The sequence below is a fragment of the Phoca vitulina genome, unplaced genomic scaffold, assembly GCF_004348235.1.
Source record: "Phoca vitulina isolate PV1807 unplaced genomic scaffold, GSC_HSeal_1.0 scaffold4, whole genome shotgun sequence".
Classification (NCBI taxonomy): Eukaryota; Metazoa; Chordata; class Mammalia; order Carnivora; family Phocidae; genus Phoca; species Phoca vitulina.
The window spans coordinates 13,413,408-13,437,319 of NW_022589707.1; the positions used below are offsets into that span (position 1 = coordinate 13,413,408).

Consider the following 23,912-nt stretch of genomic DNA (forward strand, 5'->3'; position numbering starts at 1 on the left):
AGGCACCTTCCTAGGCAGAGGTTTCGGAGGTAATGCTACCCACTTCCCATCCCGCATAGTTCCTCTCTGCCAGACGCCTGTCTCAACCACAGCAACGTGGTGATTCCTTTCTTCGACTTCAGAAAGTGCCCTGCTGTTGGCATTGTCTATTTTGCTGTGGTCTAGGTTTCTGAGAAGAGGAGCCAGGTCAGCCTCTCGATATAAACATGAATAGACGAGTCAGGTTACTGAGCAAGCTCTAGGGCACTTGGCCATTCATGCTCTCTCCCCCAGGCCTCCGTCCTTGGGTGCCTTGGTGGGGCGCTGGGGTTCTGATTAGGACTAGGTGCGTGCGCGTGTGTCAGCTCCGAACACCTGAGGGTCCCTCCGACCGACCGTCAGCGTGCACATCCCGGGGAGGCTGAGTGTTGCCTCCTTCCGCGTGCGCGCCCTGCGCCCGTGTCACCATCTACGCGTCCCTCTCTGCCCCATGTCGCCACCGGCAGGGTGGCCGAGGGGACGAGGGGGTGTCGGCCAACGCCCGTGCGGGGGAACGCAGGCGGGGCGGGCGGCGGTGGGCGCGGAGCTCGGGGGAGGCGCCCCCTGCCCCCTCTGCCGGCCGCCCTCCGTCCGTCTAGATGTCAGCCGCGAGCTCCGAGCCAGCCCGAGCGAGCCAGAGAGGGAGCGGCGGCGGGCGGCGGGCGGCAGGGGAGGGGAGGAGGCGAGGCGAGGGAGGGAGGCCGGGAAGCAGGGAGGGCGGGAGGGAGGAGAGGAGGACCCAGAGAGCGCCAGGCAGCTGGAGTTTTTGCAGCGCTTGGCCGGGCTTCAATGCACAGCAGCAGCGAGCCGCGGCGGCAGCAGGCAGCCCGGGAGCTCCGGCGGCGGCCGAGCCAGCGGCGGCCCCGCTCCCTGCCCCCTGCAAACTTTGCGAGCAGCCCGCCCGGGGGGCCGGGGGCGCGCCCGGGAGGCCCGGCTCGGCCCGCGGCCGCGCTCTCCGCCGCCGCAGCGCCAGGCGCCGCCGCCGCCACCGCCGCAGCCCCGCGCCTCCCCGGGGAGCAGCCGGCGGCTCCCGCGGCCCCCCAGCCCCGGGCCCTCGGCACTGCCCGGCCAGTCCCCCGGCAGGGGAGGGGGCAGCAGCCGCGCGGCCGGCCGCGGGCTGCCAGGGGGCGGCCGCGGCTGCCCAGGGAGGCGCGCAGAGGCGCCGAGAGCGCTCCCCGGCGGGTCCCCAGCGCACTCGCCGCGCCCGGGCAGCGGCCCGACCGGGCGAGCATGGGCGGCGCGGAGTGACGCCGCCGTGCCTGCTTGGCATCAAGGACATTCAGCCCGCGGGGGTGGGGACGAAGGGGGGCAGCCCCGCGTTGCCACCGCAGCCCCCGAGAGCCGCTGCCGCCGCCACCACCGCTCGGGCTGCGGGCTAGGTGGAGCAGAGGGGTGCTTGGAATCGATCCACATTTTCCGACCTTTTTGTTGGACATTCCGCCCACCTTGGACGCCGCGAGAGGAGCTGTCAAACCCCGCAGGCTGTGATTTCGCCCTCCGTTTGCCTTGCCTCCTCCCGGGTTCCCTGTGCCTCGGTGGAGTATTTGCGTTCGGGGCTGGGGCTGGAGGAGGCAGCCACACGCGCGCACACGCACACGCTCAGAGGAGGACGAGAGGCAGCGCACAGGCACCATCTGCAGTGTCAATGCGGCGCTCCGGCTGAAGGAGGCAAAAGCGGCGCTTCCAGGTAAGGAGCCGGCGGGCGGGCGGGCGGGCGGGCGGAGATGCCCGGCTCGGTCCGGGAGTCCTCGGCTGCCCTGGAGCCAGTCTGCTGCACGCACGCACACACACTCAGGTGCACACACACGAACACACATTGGCACACGCCGCGCACACGCACCTGCCCATGTCCCACCTGGACACCCGCGTAGGTGCGGCGCGGCGGGAGTAGGCATTTCCCTTGTTCTTTCTCCTCCGCTGATCCCGACTCAGACTTCTCGTACCCAGGACTTTCGGGGTGGGATTTGGTGTATTACCGCCTCTACCTCCCACCGCGGGAGGCTGAGGGAGCCGATTTTTCAGTTCCCGGTCCCTGGTATTTCTAGCTGGTTTTCAAAACGGGAGAAGTAATGAGAGCTTTGGGGGGAGACCCACCCAGTGTCATCTCTGCTCCGGGGCCTTTGGACACCCTGGGCTTTTTACGGGCGGCAGACCCACAGATACTCGGACAGATACTCGGAGAGCGTGGTGGCCCAGCGTGCAGGGAGGAGGCCACGGAGGCAGATGGGGCTGCAGTTCTGTAGGGCGGTGCATAGGGAACAGACACTGCGTTTCCCCAGTAAGAGGCAGCACGGAAACCTTTCTGAAGCGTGGCACTGCTTCCCCGCGAATCGCCGGGATTTCAGGCAGCAAGGGGCTTCAGCATAGCATTGGGGGTGCTGCTGGCCTAAGGAGGGTAAACGGGGGTCAGATCCTCCGTAAGAGGTCTGACCCCTTCACATCTCCAGTGTCTCCGCCACAGCAAACCCACAGGGCTTAGGGACACAGGACTTGGGTCTCCCCTTCACCTCTGTCCCCTTCCCTCTACACTGTATGGGAAAGCATGGGGCTGCTTCACCCCTGCCTCTGGCTAACACCTGTCACATGCCTTTGGAGGTGTGTGTCTGAGAAATCCAACGAGAAGGGGTCGGAGGAGGGTGCAGTGCTGGAAGGGAGGAGGGTCCCCTCTCTCTCGTGTCCACCTCAGCAGTGCTGCCGCCCCCCCACCCCCATAAGGAGACCAGGCATTCTTGGGTTTTCCAGTGTTTCCCCAGAGCCAGGCTGCTCCTGACATTGTAGAATCAACTCTCCAGAAGGCTGGGGTTCAAGGTTCTATTTCCCTAAAGCGTTTCCTTTCCTTTTCTGCCCAGCTGAGATTTCACAGGCTGCTCATTTTCAAACTTTTTCTGGAGGAGGTAGGAGGTGGCTGGGGCTCCAAAAGGGCTTTCTCACAGTTTCCATTTGAGGGTCAAAGAGCAATTTATTTGGGCTGAGTTGTTGTAGGGAGAAGAACGTGAGATCCAAGTAAAACATTAATTTGGAGTTGCACGTAAACAGATCAGGGTCCTGTCTTTTTCTCTTGCTGTCCCTTTTGTGGTAGCTTGTTGGGCAACCTGGCAAGAAATGGGATGAACTTGTACCCTTTATGCGAGATCATGTGTTCAGAGTGTCCTACAAACTCACCAGTGGGAAAAAGATGTTGGGAGTCTTCCAGAACATGAGGGGAAAGGAGTCAACATTCTTTTGAACAAGGGGCCTCAGTGTTGGGCACAGGATTTGGTTGATTCTGTAAATCCTGAGGATGGGTGCTGAAATAAAGGGCTCGCTCCACACCCCCATCTCTGCTGTTTTCAAACTTTGCCCGCTCCTGCAAAGGTCTCAGCTAGGCTGGGGAGGAGAGGAGCAGCCTCCCCTGGGAGGAGATTGTATTCCTGCTGTGTGCTGCGTGAACTGCCCTTTGATTGATTGGAAAGGGTAGATGGAATAAAACAGAGCTCTCACAATGGGGAGAACCCAGTAGGGGGAAGACACATCATTTTCTTTTTAAGAATGGCGCGTGTGTACACACATCCAGATGTACGCGTGCCTTCTCAAAGAGCCTGGCTCAGCGTGATCGGCTGGTCCAATGTGGGACAGGGGGACCCACCTCGGTCTTCCCGGCTGTGGAAGAACTGGAACATTTCCACACGCATGCCCTATGAGTGCGTGGACGGGGAGGTCCCGTGGATGCATAGAGGAGCGCGTGGTTTTCAAAAGAAATAGTGAGCGCTGGCAACAGTGGGTGGCTCCCAGGTAAACAGTCTCTCTCGGGACCTTGAAGGGGCAAAAGGATGGCGTACAGAGCTTCCTGGAATGCCTGTCTGTCTTCCACACAGACCTCTCTGCTCCCTTCCCTGCTTCCCTCTCTATCTTGTAGCCTGAGGATCCATCATTTTATTGCAAAGCCAGCAGTCATGATGCTAGTTATAAGCTAAACATTTTTAAACATGGGTTCAAAAAATCCCCACACTTTCTGCGCTTAGCATTAGGTACCAATTTGGTTTCTAGGGCAAAGCGGGCATTAATTAACATCTGCGTAAGGCTGGGTGTGCATCATCTAATTTTTTTCCTGGCTCTTGCTGAGCCCTGGAGCATGTCTGGTTGTCACAGTCTCTCTCTACCACCCCTCTATGGCCTTCCTTTTAAGTTCTCTAGGGTCTTCACACGCGGAAGGGAGTCGTCCTAGAAAAGCCCCAACCTTGAGCTCTTCTTTTCAGCAGCCCCTCGCGGCTGCGAGGCTGTGCTCTCGGGGCTCTCCCTGGTGAGCCTGGGCTGCCCACGAGCGCTGTTCCTTCTGGCCCAATCTGGTACTCACTTGCGGGCTCGCCTCTGTCCTCCCCAGACTTCCTCCTGGATGCCCACCGATGCCTGCACACATTTCCAGAGGCATCTGAGGCCACCAACTTGTTTCCTTTCTCCTGGGCCCGTCTCCAAGGCTGCTGCTGCTACCGCTCCCCGCAGACAAGGAGCTCTGCAAGGCAGAGTCTGCCTACACTCGGCCTCCCGATCGATCCTTGTAATCACAACGAGGGCTGCTGGGAATCGAGTGGGGGCTTTCTAGGGAGGCAGCCGTCCAGAAGTGGGGAGAGGGCTGAGGGGGCGGGGTGATTAACGGCTCTTAGCTCCTAGTTATCACCAGGCTTTGATGCAAAGAAACTGCCGCCAATCTCTCCCCTCTGAGCCAGCTAGGGGGCATTTCTTAGCCGCTTCTCCCCATCCTCACGAGGAGAAGGCACTACACAGACAATGCCACCTCAGAGACCTGTTGGAGTGGCTCCGTGATGGGCGGGGTGATCCACGCTGTGATGAGTCTGCGAGGCAGATGTGCTGTTCTCTCCTAGGGTCCCCTCTCCTCTCCTCGTTTGTGTGCAGCGCCGGCAATGTGAATGAAGCTGGTTCAGACCCCGGGGTGGGAGAACAGGGTTCATTTCCTTCCCCCTGACACCTCCTCCCTGCTTCCCCTGTGCGCCCCCTTCCCCCCACCCCGCATCCTGCTAATTCACCTCTTAGCTTTATGTGCACATCCGACAGCCCATTCGCCCTCAAATTTGTGGCACTCCAAGAAATCAATATAACATGAATTTAACGACAGCTGGATGATTAAGTGTTATTTATATTTAAGAGCGGCATTTTAAAAAGACGTCGCGCTAATAAATCAAATGGCTGTTTGGGAGATGCACATGATTAGGGTAATTGCCCCATAGGCTCCACTGAGCAATGCCTGGCCTATGCAGAGCCCCGCAGACACTACCTCTTTGGAAGCTGGCAGCCCCGCTGCTCTGACCCTGACCTCCCACCCGATCCCCTCCGTCCGGACTTACTCACTCTTGTCGCACTCCTCACTGCCCAGGCTGTGGCATTCCAGTTGTGGCAGGAAGGTGGAGTCAGCGGGGACACTGAGCGGGGCTCTGCTGCTAAGTGGTAGGAGATGGGTCTTAAAAGCGAAAGCACGCAGGAGGTCCTAATTCCCAGAGCAGAGGCCTTGTTCCAGAAGGAGGAGGCTACTTCTCTGCTTGATATGAAGCAGCTTGGGAGAAAAACTTCCTCAGTCCCTGCGAGAGCCTGTGCCAGCCCCCAGACCCCTGTGCTTATGGTCATGTGGCATCAGCCAACCCAGGGAAGAGGCTGTGTGGACATTAGTATTTGCCCTGGTGAAAGTAGCAGAATGGAAAGGAATAATAATCAGCGGTGATGGTGGTGGCTAATGTTTATTCTGCACTGACTTGGAGGAGCCATCATTTAAGTGGTTTATGCAGGTTGGCCCATATCGTCCACGTAACCACCCAGAGAGGCAGTTACTGAATTATTCCCATTTCCTGCATGAGCAAACTGAAGTGCCCAAGGTGAAAGACTTTGTCTGGGATCGTACAGTTGGTGGGTGGTGGAGACACATCTCAGCCCTAAGCAGACTGACCTCCCTTCTTATCGCTGTGCTGTCTGCCCCCTTGGGAGATCTGTGAGGAGTGTGTTGCCCCCCTGGGGAGATTTGTGGGAGAGTATGCTGAGGAAGTACAGAATATGTGGTTTCTCCCTGGGACACGTCTATGACCCCAGGTGAATCTCTTTTTTCTTTGACTCTCGATTTCCCCATTCAGCAAGGGGGCCTGCCTTATCTTTGACTGTTGGTGAATTGTGAAATTGCATGGATCATTCTAGCAGAATGCTCAGTTCCTGAGGGTGACTCTTGCCTCTTTGGGCAACTCCCATCTCCCCCTGGGGAAAACTAAGGAGGAAGGAATGAGTGCCGACCTCATCTGTGCTTTTGACTCTATGAGGCTCTGACTCTTGTGCTGGTGGGTTTCTAGTTCTCTCTAGTAACAGCTTCAGATTTGCTGGTGCTGTGGAAATACCACTCTCTCATCGAATCCTTTAAACCATCCAGCAAGGGGGGACTGTCTATTCTCATTTTGATTGTGTAGGGACTGAGGCGGGATGCCCAAGGATCCAGGACACTACATGGCGGATGGTCTCTTCACTCTTGGGAAAGAATGCCCACAGTAGGGACTTGCTGGTTCATTCGTTCATTAGCCAGCCAGAGAATCTTCCAAAGCCAGGGAAGGAGACTTTGCCTGTGGGCGTCATGCTACACTGGGTGCCCGGGCCATATGACAGTGGGAGCAGAGATTCTCTGGAGGTTGGTGACAATGGCTGCGTGGGGCTAAAGTCATCCTGCGCACTTAATGTGAGTGGAGCACTGAGTTAGGAATGACATCTGGATTCTGAGAGGTGGGGGCTGGGAGACCCTAATGGAGCCCATAGACCTGGCTGGGTGCTGTCCCATCCCAAAGCCACGCCTCAGATGCCTGACTCAGTCTCTGTAGCCTCAACAGTTTAGGGAACAGCCCCAGGCAATACTCTTGCGGTTAGTTGTTTGGTTAGTTTTTTCCTCCAAACACAAACTTTTATTCTATGCTTTCTCTGGCTTCTCCTCTATGCTGCAAGGTGAGCAGAAGTTTCTGCCAAACGTGAGGTGGCTAGCAGGGGTGCGTTTCGTCACCTCCCCTCTGGCACACCAGTGGGAGTGGCTGAAACTGGCGGATGTGGAGTCCTGCTCAGACCTGCACCAACAGGGGCTTGGGAAGCCTTCGGCACCCTCTCGTTGCCAGCTGAGCCTGGCTAGACCCTCCCTTGCCACGGTGCCTTCTCCATGAACCAGGATTCGCAGCAGCAAATTGGATTTTGGAATGTTTTGTCACTCCAACACAAAACAGATCACTAGCTAAGAGGATGTCGTCTCTGCAGTCAATGCACTGAATGTAGACTAGCAGAGTCAATTCTGAGGTCTTCTGGGGAAGAGTATTTTCATTAGGAAGCGTGCGGAGAGAAGCAGTGGAGGAAGAGGGCACTGGGGCCACAGGAAAGGAAAGCCTTGGCTGCTCAAGTGAGTTAGTTAGCTTTACATCTGACATACCCACTGAACTTGTCTCATACAAGCACAGCTGGATATCCTTCATGGTGGTGTGGGGTCTAGAACTAGAGGCCAAATAAACCATTCCTTGGCTTTGGCCCAGCAAAGCAGACTTGGCTGACCGTTTCCCCTCTTATGGCGAGAAGAGTGAGAAGAGAGCATGTCAGGGCAGCAGGCAACGGGGACGTGTAATTGAACTGGCCTACGCAGAGTGTCAGCTCACTTTGCAGACATAGTTAGAGTTTATTTTCTCCCTCTCCATCTCAGACCTGCTTCCTGAAGGTAAACCTAAAATGGCGCAGAATTTCCTGAAGTGTATTCTGTGGGAGTGAATAGGTATGACATACACAAAAAGTTCCCAAGGCCAAAGCTGGAGAACCCCTGAGTGTGTAAAGCAAAGCTGGAGTTCTTTGTTGCAGGACTTCTCAGAGCCTTTAAACACACTAACTGGGATTGTGAAACCACAATAGGGAGATGTACTGTGTAGTGGCCCTGAGAATCCACTGAGAAAAGCTGGCCTAAGACCAAACATTTCATTTTTCTATTCTTAACTGAATAAAGGGACAGATTCTACAGTGAAAATTTTAGCAGAGCGTTCATGCTCTACACACTAAGTACTGGGTTCTGGTGATTAAGGAGATAGTAGGGTTTCAAACAGAATTTTGCCAGATGGGCAGATAGTCCAACTCCAGGCTCAGTGTTTGCCCCTTGACCTTCCAAGACAGCAGGGAGGTCCTTAGGCAGGAGTGAGGTCCAGGCAGGTGTATATTTTCTCAGGTTCCTAGACAGTTCTGGTATGTTTTCCTGGTTAAAAAGCAGGGGTATTGTGGGAAAAGTTCATTTTTAGAGACAAATAGATGTAGATTATCACAGCTCTGTAGCTTACCAGCTCAGGGGTCTTGGGAAAAATCACCTTATGTTTCAGTATCACCATTGATAAAATGAGGGGGTTGGTCTAGATTTTAAAAATATTTTAATATGTATACAGTGGAGCTCTTTACTCAAATGAAATTTTATATGGGATTCTAACACACAGGACTGTTCTGGTCAAAGCTATGGAGGAGCCCAGAGCCTTGCACTTTTGGTCTGTCTGCCCCTCACCCGAGTCTTGGCCTGGGCTCCCTAGAAAGCAGAGCCTGAGGCAAAAGCTGATGTGGGAACACTTTGTTGAGGGGTGAAATCCCAGGGCAGCAAGAGTGAAGGAAAACGGGGGAGATGTAGGGAAGGAACAAACAGCAAATGTACAAAGAATACAAAGAATGTATTACCAAGCCAGCTAGACCTTCCCGAGGAAGCATAGCTGCCCGTCCTTACCTCCAGAAGCCTGATGGGAACACAGTCTCCAAAGAGTCTGGATGGCAGGCGCATCTGCGCTGGGTCCTTCCTGTGAGCCGCAGCTCCTTGGGCACCGTTCCCCCCATGAGGCAGGAACTCCCCCTCACTTTGGGATTGTGATGCTAGCTCAAGCCAGAGCTGTCTGTGGGCAGGCCCATAGGCTGGGGCTTCTGTGGCTCCCCTCACCGTGGGCCTGCTGGAGCCTGGCCTTTGCCCTGAAGGAAGAAAGTCTTCGAGAACTTTAGGAATAGTGTGAGGCATTCCTGGAGCCACTCAGGCCAGAAGTGGGACAAGTGGCTGAAGGCCAGAACTGGGGGTGAGGGTGGGCTTTCAAGGAAGATCTGGGCAGGTGCATCAATTAGGGGCCTGGGATAATGGGTTCCCTATAAGATACATAGGGTTCTTCAGAACAGAATCCGATAGTGAGCCAGAACAGGCTGCTCCAAGAAGGCATCATTCAGCCCTCAAAAGTCATGATTCCACGGCCGCGATGGCCAACCACACTCTGGACGACCTAATTTAAGCCCCCGGGAGAAGCCGCATTAAGACCAGGTTCCAGTTAGGTTTTAAGAGGCTTTCCTAACTTTTAGAGCTTATTAAACAAAGGAGTGCCTTCCACTTGGTGGTGTGTAGATATCTCAGACACTTCTGTTTGCGTTGGCTGAGGGGCATGGCTGCCTGGAAGCTGGGGTCAGAGGCAAAGGACCTCTGCCTTTCTCCTGGTTTCAAAGAAATATTATAAGCATCAAACTATAAGACCAGGGGGGGCATTTTTGCCTAAAATACTTTGCATAAGTCATTGCCTCCAGCCGGCACCCCTTCCTTTTTACAACTCGTGTGCTTCGAAGCCCCCCATCCCCCAGGGTCAGGCCGAGCAAAGGATTGATGGTTGTGCTGTGCTTGTGACCCCTTCCCCAACTCCCACCCCCGCTCTCTTTACCATTAGATACTGACCCCTTTCTCTCCCCCAAATGTGCTTGCCTTTAACCACTGATTGATATGAGCACCTCACGGACTTCGACATGTGGGTCTGCATTAGCGTGGCTGCCCGAGATTTCCGGCTCCCGAGGGTCTGGACCAGCCTTTGGTTGAAGTTCTCCCATGTAATCAGAACTTAATTCATACTTTTTAATAATGGTAAAGATGCTACTGTGGGTGGTAGGGATGATGACAATAGCATTGAAATTATTTATTTTCTTAATCTGTAGATGAGAGGGACCATTTCTTACTTTTCTTGTGTGCTTGGTGCCCCACCTAGGGCCTGTCATACTGGAAGCAAGCAATAAATATTTGCCGAGTAAATAGAATGAATAAATGGAGCAGGAAAAGGTGGAGACGAATGGCCCATAAAGGAGAGAACTAGGGGCATGTGAACCTGCTCCTCTGGCAGGGGCAGGGCTGGAACCACATCAAGGCAGGTGGCTATTACAGAGGATAAGACCAACTAAGACGAGGGCAGGCTGAAACCGTCAGGCACCTTAGAGTGTCCTGGGTGATGGTGGTTTGGGGACAGGTGGTCTATTGACATGACGCATGTGGAACTGAATTCCTGCTTTCCATATAAAACCCATTGTGGGTTTAGGTGCTGGGAGACTGGGAGGGACGACCAGATTGCATTTCCCAGAGCATCCTGAAGACCAGTGTCTCCATGGAAAAAGCATCCGTGGCCAAGTAAGCCTTGCAAACACCTTAGGCTCTGTCCTCCTCTTAGAGATTTAAGATGTACATTAAAGGCATAGGAGTCCCGCTGTAGAGACACTGTTTAATTATTCTTCGCCAGCCATTTTTCAGCTTGTTTGGTGGTGAGTGTTTAAGCCAATCCAGGAACAAGTGTTGGACAGAAGGCATTTGGGGAGACGCTGGCCTTCAAGTGAGAGCTTTCGGGTTTGAGTTTGGTCTGGAGGAGGAGAAACAGGAGAATGAGTCTACCGAATCATTACACGGGGGGACTTGTGAGGTCCAGCCTTCAGAGGAGCTGCCTTCTTCTGGTTCTTGCCATTTGCTTTTGAGAATCTCAGAAATGGCTGCGAATTGTAATGAGATGTTGGTGACCATCATGCCTTCAGATGTACGTTCTCTAAAGCGACTGTTTTAAGGAGCGTGGTTGTGGCTCCGACTGGTTTGTGGAAATATTTCTGACAAGAAGCACTTTCTGGTTGCACATAATAGATCGAGATGGATGTTTGTAAAATATGTGAGTAATGACATTCACCTTCTCCATATTGTTTTCTCGGCTACATTTATCCAATCAGAGGCTTCAGTATAACCAGCAAAGATAAATGCTCTGCATTCACGAAGAAGGCTTGAGTTATTGAGACATAGCTCCCTAAATTTTGGACAGTAGAAACAAAAAATTTTCTCTTGAGGAAAAAACTGCTACCCCCCCCAGAGAAGCTGAAGTTTTCTAATTAGACTATAAATCCGTGGTTTCCACCATTGGGTAGTGACCCAGAGAACAGAGTTAGGCATTTCCCATGGGCAGCATTTCAGCACCCGGTACTCATTTTACATAGGTAATGGTGTGCGTATGTGTGTGTGTGTGTGTGTGTGCACGCACACACGTGTGTGTGAGTTGGGGTGGGGGTGGGCTATCACCCCAATGGTGTTTAGATTTGGATCACCTAGGGGACACAGGCTGGTGACCCAAGTGCCCAATCAGAAGGCCTCGGCCATGCTTTGCCCGAGCACGTGCTCCTTTCCAAAGTGAATCACAGTTGCTAACAACACACTTACTAACAAAATTCCCCTGACGCCCATTCATGAAGCATTGCACTGGTGATTCTATCAGCATTAAACTGTTTGGTGACTGAGTTTAGAATTATAGGAATCGGAGAAATGAATTCGCAGTAAATCAAGTCCCAGCTGAGTTCGAACCCAACTGCAGTGAGTTTTAAATTAAAAATACCTTGCCACGATGAAGCAGTTGTAAGTCAAGCCCTGGAGCGCCGTCACCCCTGACCTTGGAGAAGTGCAGCAGTCACCCTTTGAAAGGAAAACCCTGGCAGCAGCTTGTACTGATTCCCAGCCATGCTGGGAAATTGCCACTTCATTTCCTCTTCATAAACTGTTGGCTTTCATTTTTTTTGAAAAGGAATCCTATTTGCAGGGACACGGCAGAGCTCTGGGAACAGGGCAGGTGGAAGAGGGCTCAGGCCCTGGGGGTTCATTCACTGCCTTCTCTTTGGTCCTTCTCAGGAGGAGCCATGCAGAAGGGGGATCTGGGTCTGTGGGGGTCGTGTGATTTGTTTTGCTGTTCGGACCATATTTGATTCTTCTTTCTGGGGGATCTGTACAGAAAAACAACAAAGAGAACACTTCAAGGAAACTGCAAGACTGTCATGTTGCAGTGACAATTGCGGTGTAATAGGAAATCATTTATGTAAGTTACGCTGCCCTCTGAATGGAGCTTGTTGGAAGTGTGGCTACAGCTTCTCAAGGCCTATTTTTTTTCTTCTCCTGCAAAATAATCCTGAGGTTTTCATTTTCAGAGCAATTGAAGAAGTATTATGTGCCGGCCAGGGAATAGGGAGACCCAGCTTCTAATCCTAGGCCTGCTGACTTTCTTCCAGCCAGTTCCCTCTCTGGGCGAGGCCTCGATTTCTTTTCCTTTAAAGCTGGAATAAGCCCTTGCTGTTCCTGACCTGAAGCCCAGGAGGTGAGGATGAGTGTGGCCATCCATATGAAAGGACCAGGTGAGCAGCAGAAGGTTGTATTTGTATGCAAGGTCCAAGAAAATCAAGGAGGAGACAATGAAGTCTAAGCTCAGGCCTCTCCCCATTACACCTGTACCAGCTCCTGTGTGCTTGGTGATCTGGTGAAGGGCTGAAATGATGAAAGCAGCCTGCAGAGTCCGAAAAGAGAATGTTTGTGGGAGAGCAGGAGACCAGGGGAGGGGATGGTTAGCGTAGGAGTGCGGAGGCTTGGGTAGGAGGGGACCCCTGATCCTGGCAATAGTAGGTTAGGTCAGGACTTTGGAGAAAGGGAAGGGGTTGTAATTTCTCTTGATGCCCATCCTTCACCTCGCTCCATATGTATGTATTTACATATTTTAGTTGGAGAAGTAGATGTGATGTTAAGGAATAATTAGCCGACAAATCGATCGATCAGCTAGTCAATTCAGTCACTGTTTATCAAGTGCCTACTATGTGCGAGGCACTGTGCAAGAGCTTGGTTGTACTGAAGCAAAATTTCTGCCGCTGGGGTGCTCACAGCTTGGCGTGGTCATAGCACCCATGTCTGTAGATAATTTAAACCCAACGTGGTAAGAAGTGAGATCTGCGTACACAGAAGGTGTCCAGATATGAAAGGCGGGCACGGAGCAGGTGTTTTGGAGAAGGACGAGGGTGTTTTGAGGGGTGCGTGGGCATGGCCAAGGCATGGAGGCGAGCTCCCACGGAGCTGGCCACCTGCGGTCGTGCAAGGCAGGCTGGGAAGTGGGGCAGGGTGCAGACACGGGGCAGGCGGGGCCAGCACGTGTCCTGCAGGCAGTGGCGAGGCCTGGGGGATTTCCAAGTAAAAGAAGCAAGATTCTCCTTGTAGAAAGATCACTATGGGGGCAGCGTGCGAAAGGATTGGACATGGCCTATGATAGTAATCCGGGGGGCAGGAGGGAGGGCTGACCAGGGGCGGTGGCAGAGGGGAGGGAGGGATGGATCCCAGAGGCACATGGGAGTTTGCGTTGACAGATGGGGTATGGCAGTGTAGACAGTAGGGAGCAAGCAGTGGGGGCTTTGGGAGGCCTTGATACCATTCACTGAGCTGGAGATTCCTAGACCCAGACTTGGTGGAGGGGAAGTGGTGAGGAAGGAGATTGTGCCTTTTCTGGATGTGGTGAACTGAGGTACGTATGGGATTCCATGTACCGGTGAGCAGGAGGCCAGCAGACATATGACCTCGTTCCCCAGCAGCTTCATCTCAGTGCCCACCATGCTGAGCTCTACTCATCCCAGTGGTACACTTAGCTCACTTGGGGACCTGGTAGAAGCTTGGTAAGGAAGCAAGAAGACCCACATGGATACAGATTTTCACATTTTCCAAGTGGTTCATGTTTCAAATGAAACACACTACCCAGAACATTTTGCTTGAGATTGTTCTGAAAACACCCAGGCTCTCACTGTGCCATGGGAGCTCTCCACTCTTTTCTAGTGGAAAAACAGTGGTACCCAGAGGTTGAGTCCTACACAAAAGATCACCGAGCACACTCAGGATAAAGGTAGAATTTCAGTAATGGAGAATGACCAGGCCTTTGTTCTGGGCATTTGCTGGTTCCCTTTCTTGGTGTGTGCACCCCATTTTCAATGTGCACACACTCAAAACAGCAGGGGCTACTGAGAGGAACTCCACCGGGAGCAGAGAGATGGCAATGAAAATTTTGACCTTGCCCTTCAGGAATCATGTCTTGTTTGTCTGTGGGCAGGAGCCAGTCTGCATAGGTCTGGCCTGCAGGTGGGATCTGACCACTAGATAGGGTTTGCTTGGCCCAAAGAATGTTCAAGAAGCATTTGTATTATTTGAATGCTGTGAGGTGCAGCAGTCCCTCTCTGGGGAGCCCCAGGTTCCCCTCCCTGTAGTCACAGCTCTGCGTCACACATTTATGGTGAAGGTACTTGAATTAAAATGCCAGCGGCCTAGGACCTGGTAGATACTCAGCAGTGATGCTCACCCCTCCTTTCAATACACAGCGGAGAGAATAAGTTAACACCGTAGTGTTGAGCGCTTTGCATTCTACAGGGAAGCTTGGTGATTCAGGAGTCTTATTCATCACAGCAGATGTAGAAGGGGCTGGTGGTGAAATTTTTAGTCTCTCCGTGCTCTATCAGTGTGTTCATTCTATGGAAACTTTAGAAAAAAGGCCATTTAGTTTGAGCACAGTGTGGAGAGAAAAATACGCAACTCCTTCAAGTCTGCACAGACCCTTTCGACCCCCAGCTCCTCCGTGCCACTGTGGAAGGTCACTGCGCTTGTGGGGAAGGGGAGGTAGAGGTCCTTGGACAGGGTGAGGTGCTCAACTAGCATGGGCCCAGTTTTGACTGGTCCTCCAGAATGAGGAATGCTGAGTGTCCAGCCCCAAAGAGTGTCTTCAACTGCAAATTTGCAGTGCAATTTCAAGTGAAACGATGCATCTACTCTCTTCTCTGGATGGCTCTGGGTGTCTCAGAGCCACTACTACAAGTGGTTTGTGGACTCTCTTATGGAGTGGGAGCAGGGGGCTGGGTGGGTAGTTTTGAGCTCTCACCTTGGGCGAGCCCTACAGAGAGGACGGGGTTTCTGCACGACCTTCCTCCTACCTCTGCAGCCAGCCCTCGTGCATTTTGTTAGTTGTGCTCTCTACATAATATATTTACATAGCTACACTTTCTGTCTCAGGGCACTCAGCAGTTTTTCCCAGTTTATCTGGTGGCAGCTTATTTCCCTAGTAGGGGCCAGAGAGCAGGGCCTGGGGTCTGAAGAAGGGAAGTGATCTAACCGCAGCGATCTGTGGTTGGGACCAAAATAGAGTTGTTGACACCACTCTCGGCCGTGCTTATGGCATGCCCTGCGCATGACTCTGCTGGGGGCGGTAGCAGGGGTGGGGGTGGGGAGGGGGCCCTGTTCAGGACTGGGGACCCATGTCCTCTCAAAGGCTGCCTCAGGGTCTGGGAGACAAAGGTAGGGAACAACCCCCCTGCTTCTGCTTTTCCGATGCACCACCCTCTTGTATTTCATTGTAGAGACTTCCCACTGACCCGTGGGTTATCAGATGTCCTCCAAGCGGCCTCTGGTTCTGTGCTCAGATGAGAAGATCTCAGACAGGTGCAGACACTCGAGGTGCTGACCGTGTGCATGCTGGTGAACTGGCTGTTGAAGGCCCGGGGCTGGGTGGTGGGGGCGCTAGGAGAGAACAGGCGTTGCCAAACTCAGGACTAACTTCAGGAAGAAGGGACCGAAACTCACTCTCATCTCCATTCCTTCTCCCGCGAGTTGATGCTAGCCAGACTGAATGCTTTTTGACAAATACGGACGAGTAAATTAAATATTCTGTAAAACCTGTCTTTGTATGTATGGTTGTCATTATTGAGTGAAATGGTATGTTCTTTGCCTGTAGAATTTGAGATGCAGTCAAGGCCCTTTTGCTTTACTTTGGTGATGGCCATGTTTGGGTGGTTCAAGAGGGCTCACGGCAAAAGCTTCAGGGCCATCACATGGCCAAACAGAAAAACGTAACTCCTAAAAGTGTCAGGCAACATTTCCTCTGCACGTGTTGCTTTGAAAAAACGGCGTTTTCATTCCAAAATTTATATTTGCAAATTAAAAAAGAAATCTTTAGGCCTGGAAGAGGTTTTACCAGCTAACAAATTTTGTAAGTAGCCTTTTTCACATTCCGGATGTTAGCTAGGTCTAAGTATTTTTGTGTCAAGACAGCGGTATACCTAGAGACTTTGCAAATTCAGGCTGCCAAGAACTTTATTGGTAAGATACGACTTGTTGACTTGTATTTTTAGCATTTATGTCTCATATTCCCACTTAATTGCCAGCTTTTGAAAGCAGGCAACTGTCTTAGACACACGTGCAGTTCCCTTTGGACCCAATATTAGGGTGGCTTGATTTTCTTCACTTGATCCTCACCTTAAACTTGGTTTTCTGAGCTTAAAAAGAAGAGTGGTAGAACGGTCAGACAGTAGAAGGTATCACACATACTGGGACCACGGCGAACTTCCTACTTCCATAGGAAGCAGGAAGTAGCATCAAGGGAAGGTCTGCACGTTGTGATGGCTGCGTCTGGCCTTTAGTATTTTATTTGCCATTGCCCTACGATTGTGATTGAGCATCTGCAGTGTTGGGGTCCTGACCACAGACTCACCATATCGCTGGGAGGCACAGAGAAACAGCTCTTACTTCCTCTCCAAAGTGAAAACTTGACTGACTTCTTGTTGTCTTTGGCCAGAAGGTTCTGAGGTTTCACAAAGGTGAAAAAATACAAATAACATCAAAGTATAATTTGAGGAAAGAGATTTTTATCGAGGAGCACAAGTGGTTGCCCCTTAGTAGTTGTTTGCCTACTTTTATGACTCCTGTCCCCCCAAGCCCCTGCTCCTTCCATCTTCTATGAAGAAAATCTTAGAATTCAGGCTTTTATCAATTCTCCATCCATCTCCTTTCTCTGAGCCACACACCTGGGCTTTGCCTGCAAGGTGGGCATCTTTGCAGAGGGCAGGAACAACCTGGTTTTGGGAGCAATGACGGAGGGCTTTCTCTGAATTACTTTCCACATTGACTGAGAGCTCATTGCTGCTCACGGCACAGTTAGGCCTGCCTCCGCCTCTGACTTTCGGGAGGTGTGTGGAGAAGGTCAGAGTCTGCAGGAGGTGGGGGCAGCGAAGCCCAGCATGGAGTCATGTGCATGGCAGGGTTGTGGGGCACACGCTCCCCGAAGTGCTCAGGCCAGCCCCATCCCACTGCTGGTTCATAGCCGTTGGGTCTCTAGACTCCTCCCATGCTCATTTGGGGTATATTTTACATGAACTTCTGCCATCTGGAACTTTCTTCATCCATGCTTTTTTGAAAGTTAAGTTTTGAACTGATGCTTACCACAGGAAATTTCATTCTGGGGTCCAGTTTGGACCCCATTCTAGCCTGCTAAGAGAGTTTTGAACTATCATCAGTGGACAAAGACTTACAATAATACAGCATGACTGCTCTCAGAGTATCTCATCTGACCTTCACAAGTCCTGGAATTTGCCATCCGCTAATTTGATAAGTGTGATTCTCAGTCTTTATTCAAATTACGGATAAAAATGTGCAACAGCATAGCACCAAGGACAGAATCCTTTAGCATGACATTTCCTGGAGAGCTTCCCTTGTAGGTTTGACCAAAATAAATAAATAAATAATCCACTTTGGGCTAAGAAACAGGGGGCACCCAGGACCCAGCATAGACATTGGAGGCAGACAGACCTGGCATTGTAACCTGGCCTACACCAACTTGGCCATTCCCAGTGATCAGATTATTTCGGGGCTGAGTTTCTAATGATTATAGATGGGTGAGTGCTATAGGCCTCTCCTCCACAGGATTCCTAACAAATCAGGTGTCAGACTCAATCAGTCTTTGCTAGTAAGCTGACACAGAAACGGTCACACAACCTGTTCTTGAAGCTCAGTGAAGACCCGATCTTCTGTTTCTACTAATGTGTCAGGGACAGTGAGTGCCCTCAGACCTTAGGGCAGACACATGGGGCGTGCAGCAGCTAGAGCCCCTAGGCCAGCCCTGGCCCCAGGGGGTAGTACAAATATTATCATTTTCTGTGTGTGCCAGGAAGTGAGAAAGTTTGGGCAGCCCTGACATAATGACTGTCTTAGTTAGTTTAGGCTGCTATAATAGAATAGAATAGACAGGGCAGCTTAAACAACAAACATTAGTTCAGGAGACTGGAAGTCCAAGATCAAAGTGTCAGCGTGGTTGGGTTCTTGGTAAAGACCCTCTTCCTGGTTTACAGACCACCGACCATTTTCTTGTTGTATCTGAAAGAGAGAGGAAGAGAGAGATACCTAGTCTCAGTCTCTTTTTATAAGGACACTAAGCCCATTTTCAGGAGGGCTCGACCTGCATGACCTAATTACTTTCCAAGGGCCCCATCTCCTAATGCCATCAGAGTGGCATGAATTCGGGAGGACACAAACCTTCAGTCCATTACAATCACCCTGACAAGTTTATCTGATGGAAGGTTTATTTGAAGCAGATGCAACAATATTTTGGTTTTAGGTTTTAGCTCACCTTCTAGTGGTATCGGAGTTCAGAATATTTTGAAGGATGAAACTCAGTCCCAGTGGGAGCCCTAGACCAAGAACAGAGCCAAAAATGCTCTGGGCTTGCCAGATTTTTGTGCCCACAGGGCAGAGATTCCTGGACAGTATTTCTAACCGATCATCTATCTCTGACACCACTTAATTTTCCACTGAAAAATTATTTCTAATATCTCTTATGCTCTTTAATAAACCCAGTAGTGCTGATCAAGATAGTATAGTTGAAACACTTGGGTGATCTCTGATGTGAATCTATCAAAAGCCAACTCACCAACCCTGGAGTGTGCCTTTTTGATGATAGCACGTCAGATGTTGACTAACCATCCTTGGGTGTAGATTAGAACTAACTTATACACACTATACCATACTGTTCAAGCTGAAGTATCTTAAAGTAAATTACAGCCATCGTGAAACCCTGCCTTCTTAGCTGTGTGACCTTGGGCATGGCCTATCGTCTCTGATGTTTAATTTCCTTATCACTAAAAAGGTAAGGGAATACGTGGCAGGGTGACTGGGACAATTAAGTGATATAATGCACACTGCTTGGCATATATTAAGTGCTCAATAAATGGAGGCATAATATTGTTCACAATTATGGTCTGCTCTTCAGATACCTAAAACATGTTAGTCGTATTTCTTACCACTCTGCATTAGATTAAAGCACTTCAGTGTTCTTGGTTATAAACAGTCACATCTGTTTCTAATGCTGGGCTTCTGTGGGCCGATTGCCTTGAGGTTCTACAAGCAAATGGGAAGACAAGAAGGGAAGGGGCTGGCCTTTTCTCTAAGGATGACCTCTTGGAAAAAAGATTTTGAGGTATATGTAGGGATTCCTTCATTTCTCGAAGATCCTGCACTTGCTCGGGGTTTAGATTTAACAGCTGTGTCTGTATATCTAATCTGTGCATAGTACAGCATCTTCTTTACCAGTGCACGCGTGCAGACATTGTTTTTATAGGATCTCCAGCGACAGCTTAGGTAATGTGTTTTTCTTGCCAAGCAGTGGTGATGGTTGCTGGCTTTTTCAGGTTTACCACCCTGGACCCTAGATTTGTTTTAAGGGAGAAGCAAGTAAACGACTCTTGGCTTTGACTCAAGGCAATGACTAACCATTAGCAGGCCTGTTGCCTGGAGCCTCCATGGTTATCATGTCAAGCATTGCAGGATGAAGCATCTGCCAGTGTTTGCCTGCAACAGTCATAAAGCGGACGGGGTCCACCGGGCACCGGAAGAGGGGGTCAAGCCTTCATGGCCTCAGCTACCTGGATATGCTCATCTGCATCCATCGGGGGAGATTTATGAAGACAGTCCATCTCACCTGTCTTCAGTCCCAGGCCCCTATTTCCTGGCAAGAGAGCAAGAGAGCCTTACACAAGATAGGAAGGGCCTCTGGGACGTTCCTGTGGAGTTCACGCCGTGTGTGTCCCACTCTCCAATCAGAGTCCTTTGCCCCAGGGCACCGTGGTTGTAGGAATGGACCTAATACCTTGCCTCCAAAATCAGTAAAATCTCTGCATGATGACAAACGATTCAGCTTGAAACATTGCATTATTCCCAGCCACACTCTGGCTGAGAGAGGAAGGGACCACTGGCTGACTGTGGAGAAAGGGGATGAGCCGCTGCGGAGAGGACTGACAGCTTGGGGAGTCTGGGAACGTGCAGTGCGTCGGTGTATTTTGGTGATGACGGGGCCTCGGGGAACAGCGTTTGGGCCAGCTCTGAATGAGACGGTCTTTCTGCTGCAGGCAGAGACTCACCACTCCTCTTCGGTCCCCCGAAGGAAGGGAGGCAGTTCGCTGGCCCACCGTCACCCAGGATCCTTGTCACAATCATCCTCTGCTCTTCAGCCCATCTCTAGTGACCACAGGCTTTAGGATTTAGAATAGCCTTCACTTCGGATGTTCCATGCCATAGACAGACCATGTGTCCTGGTATTTTTGGTTTGAAAATAGTTATTATATATATTAACATACCAATATATAATATAGTAATATATTTACACATAAATATATAATTTTATATACGATATACAATTAAAATTTTATATATGATATAAATTTATATATTTATGCATAGAGATGTACATCTATACATATATCTATATGTATACATATATACATATCCATCTATCTACTATCTATCTATCTAATTTTCAAAGGGTATCCTTGGACAAAATTGGGACATAGTTGAGTCTTTCCTAAGCACTCCATGCAGAGTGAAGGTACTTCCTTTCTGCCTCTCCTTTTCCTTCTTTAGACAGGGCTCTGGTGCTATCCGCAGTATTTTGTGTCCCCATGACTCAGGGGTGACCAAAAGCTGGCATTCTGCCTGTGTTCCATTGGCCAAGCCCTATGGCCTCTCCTTGCTGGGGAGAACGTTGTCTTTTTCTTCCACCAAGATGCCTTCTGTCCACCAAGCTTGGCCGATGAGAGAGAGAGAGAGAGAGACAGGATGGCTTTCCCTAATTCTCACCAAGTGGCCTTGTTGACCAGTGGGGACCCGGTTGTCTGTTCTCCCTCCCTTCTTCCGCTTAGTCCTCAGAGTCCCCTTGGCCACAGGGGAGGGGAGGTGATGGAGCGGCAGCACCAAGACGGGGGTTGTTGGAGGAGAGAGCGTAATGCTTGACCCAAAGAAACAAGTTCCAGACGCAGCATTTCAGGCATTCAGTGGAGGGGGTAAGATGTTGATTGGCACAGGGAGACTTTTCTAGAACTTCTCAAACCCGACAGAAAGACCCCTGAGCACCAGCTCTATGTGCCTGTGATTCAGATTGGGCCTGGGGACAGGTGTCTCTGGCCCTTCCTTCTGCATTTCATTTCGTGGATCTGTCAGGAAGCTTTGCCCCGAGCTGAATGCTGTCACCCTTTGGCTTTTCTTATGGGTCCGGGGAGGTCGGGGGGGGGGGGCGGGACACAGAGATCATTCCAGCAGAGTTACGAGTCTCCTGGGGCAAAACATCATCAGTATTAATGTGGAAAATAGCTCAAGGGTGATGAGAGCTGCTGTACCCCCCGTCCCCACACTTCCTTTCATCTGTCTGCTCTCTGTCATTCCAGGAAATGCTGACCTCTCAGGGTGAGCAGGTCACAGGCCACACCTGGGGCTGGCAGAAACAGACCTCAGGATGCAAACTCTGCTTCTAGATCATCCGGGTGTGCCTGTGGGTGCCAGAGAGAGGTATTTGGAGCAGTAGGATTTCTGTCTGTGAGGTGTATCCAGAGAGACTGGCTTGTCCAGGAACTATGATTAGAGAGAGCCTCATTTCCATGGCAGGGGAGGGCCTGAAGCACCCCAGAATCACAGGCCGAGGCTAACAAGCCAATCCCCTGACTCCTGGCAAGACCACCCTCAGGCAGCTTATGATGGGCTGTGCCAGACCCAAGGCATGATCTCCTGTTTGAGTCTCTTTTTAACATAGCTTCCTCTGGCGTCACTTAGCTGCCATTGGGGAAGGCACTCAGGCTGTTCCTCCTGGTGTTCATCTCCAGGGAGATGAAACCCCAGGTTTCCTTAGTTCAGAGTTTTGGGGGCCGAAGGGGGATGTGTCTCCAGGTGGAGCAAATGCAGCTGGGATATCAGTGTTGACCTGAGCTCCCACGAGCCACGGTGGGGGTGGGGTGCAGGTCATCAGCACACCACTGGAGCTGGAAGCGTCATACCTGCAAAAGAATTTCCTCTTCTTGCCTTCCAGAGACTTTCTGCTATGAGGTGTGCCACAGGAAATGGGGAGCTGAGGGGGCAGCAGGCCTGCCCCATTCCCATCCCCACAGTGGTCGCTAGAGGGTCCAGGCCCTTGGCTCCCCAGCGCCCCATCTCTTGGGGCAGAGGTACTCCTAGCTCCTCTTTATGGACCAGGCTTTCTGAACTTCAAAGCCAACAACTCCTCTCATGGCTTCTTTCTTAGAGCAAGTATTTGCCGAGAACAAAATCAACCCTCCTAGCTCATTCCTTTCCAGGATTTTAAAGAAAGGTCTAGGAGTTAGATCTCCAGCACCAAGGTCCTGGGTAAGTTCGCCAGCTGTGATCTGGACACATGGTCTCGGAATGGCTTTTCCAGCCCCAATTAGCGTCCTCTCCGCTAGTCACATTAACTTTCACCAGGAGCTTTCCTGCCCAAGACTGGGAGGTGGGGCGAGCACTTAGCATTCCGTGCACTGTCAATCATCTCGGTTGCATGTGGGGCATTGATTTTACGTGTCCCTCCCCAGCAGACCTGCTAATAAGATTCTTTTCCCTCTCTTTCCTACCTCACCCCCACCCGCTTCAACCTGGCCTGACTCCTGGTCAGACCTTGATTACATGTCTCATTGATTCCATTCAGCTATTTATTAATACGCTAATTAGTATGTTCATTTAAGAGAGAGTGACACCGCTTTTTAAAAATAAATGTACAGAGGTGCAGGTTAATGGAAATTTCTGTTTATTTAACATTGATGTCTGGTGTGAAGAGGATTAGTTTTGGATGTTAAAAGGACACGAGGGTTTTTCCAGGGTTTAAATCACTTTCGCTGACAGTCACTAACACTCTTTGAAAGGTGACACCTAGAATCATATTGCACTTTCCTTCAGTGATCACAGGCGCTCAGCTTTTTGGGTAGGGACACTGGGGGAGGAGGGGTGGCTGAGAGGGTGCGGGGCTGGCTGCACACAGTCTTCCACGCACAGCTTGGATGCATGTGAGGATGGTTGGCTGCCAAGGTAGAAACAAGTGAGGCGCACTCACTGGTCTGTCTGCGGGTCGGTCTGCGGGTCTGTCTGCGGGTCTGTATGGGGCTTTGTAATTAAACATGCATGAATGGTTGAATGTTACTTTTCTATTGCAGTCTTGTTCTGTTTGTTCTTGAGTTGCTTCTGAGTGCTGTTTTCATCAGACTAGGTTAATTCTATAATGACCAGCCCCCAGTATGGACAGGTTCACATATTGCCGTGTAGTATCCGTCTGTGGGGGGATTTTGCTACATGCAGGCCCTCCCGGAGCCAGGTTCCTTCCGCCTTGTGACTTTGTTGTCCCTAGGGCTTCTCAGTTCCCTGCTGGCATTTCTGCATCTGGTCAGGAGAGAAGAAAAAGTAAGTGTATGAAGGAAGTTGTGTCGCAGGTGTGAGGATCGGGCTCTCTGTCTTCAAGCCCAGCAGCACTGGGACTGGACGCGGAGTCTCTTTCTGCCAAGGGCAGCTGCAGCCCAGCTCAGAGACAGAACAGGCCCGAGAAAGCCTGTAGGACACTGCTAATCCAGAAGAGAGGGCATGTACACACTTTAGATCAAGGAAGACTTTTCCTAAGGGGTATTTTCTAAACTTTGCGGATAATAAAAGAGAGCTATAAATTGAAAAAGAAAAAAAAAACAACAATGAA

The 23,912-nt window shown here is 51.2% G+C and overlaps 1 protein-coding gene across 1 annotated transcript in view; it reads left to right on the forward strand.

Moving 5' to 3' along the window:
* The first annotated feature begins 1,185 nt into the window (after window positions 1-1,185).
* Window positions 1,186-23,912, forward strand: part of PLXNA4 (plexin A4) — a 418,730-nt gene continuing 396,003 nt past the window's right edge. Inside the window, exon 1 of the mRNA XM_032401552.1 lies at window positions 1,186-1,705. The gene's annotated coding sequence lies outside the window, so the exon portion shown is untranslated. The remainder of the gene's footprint in view (window positions 1,706-23,912) is intronic.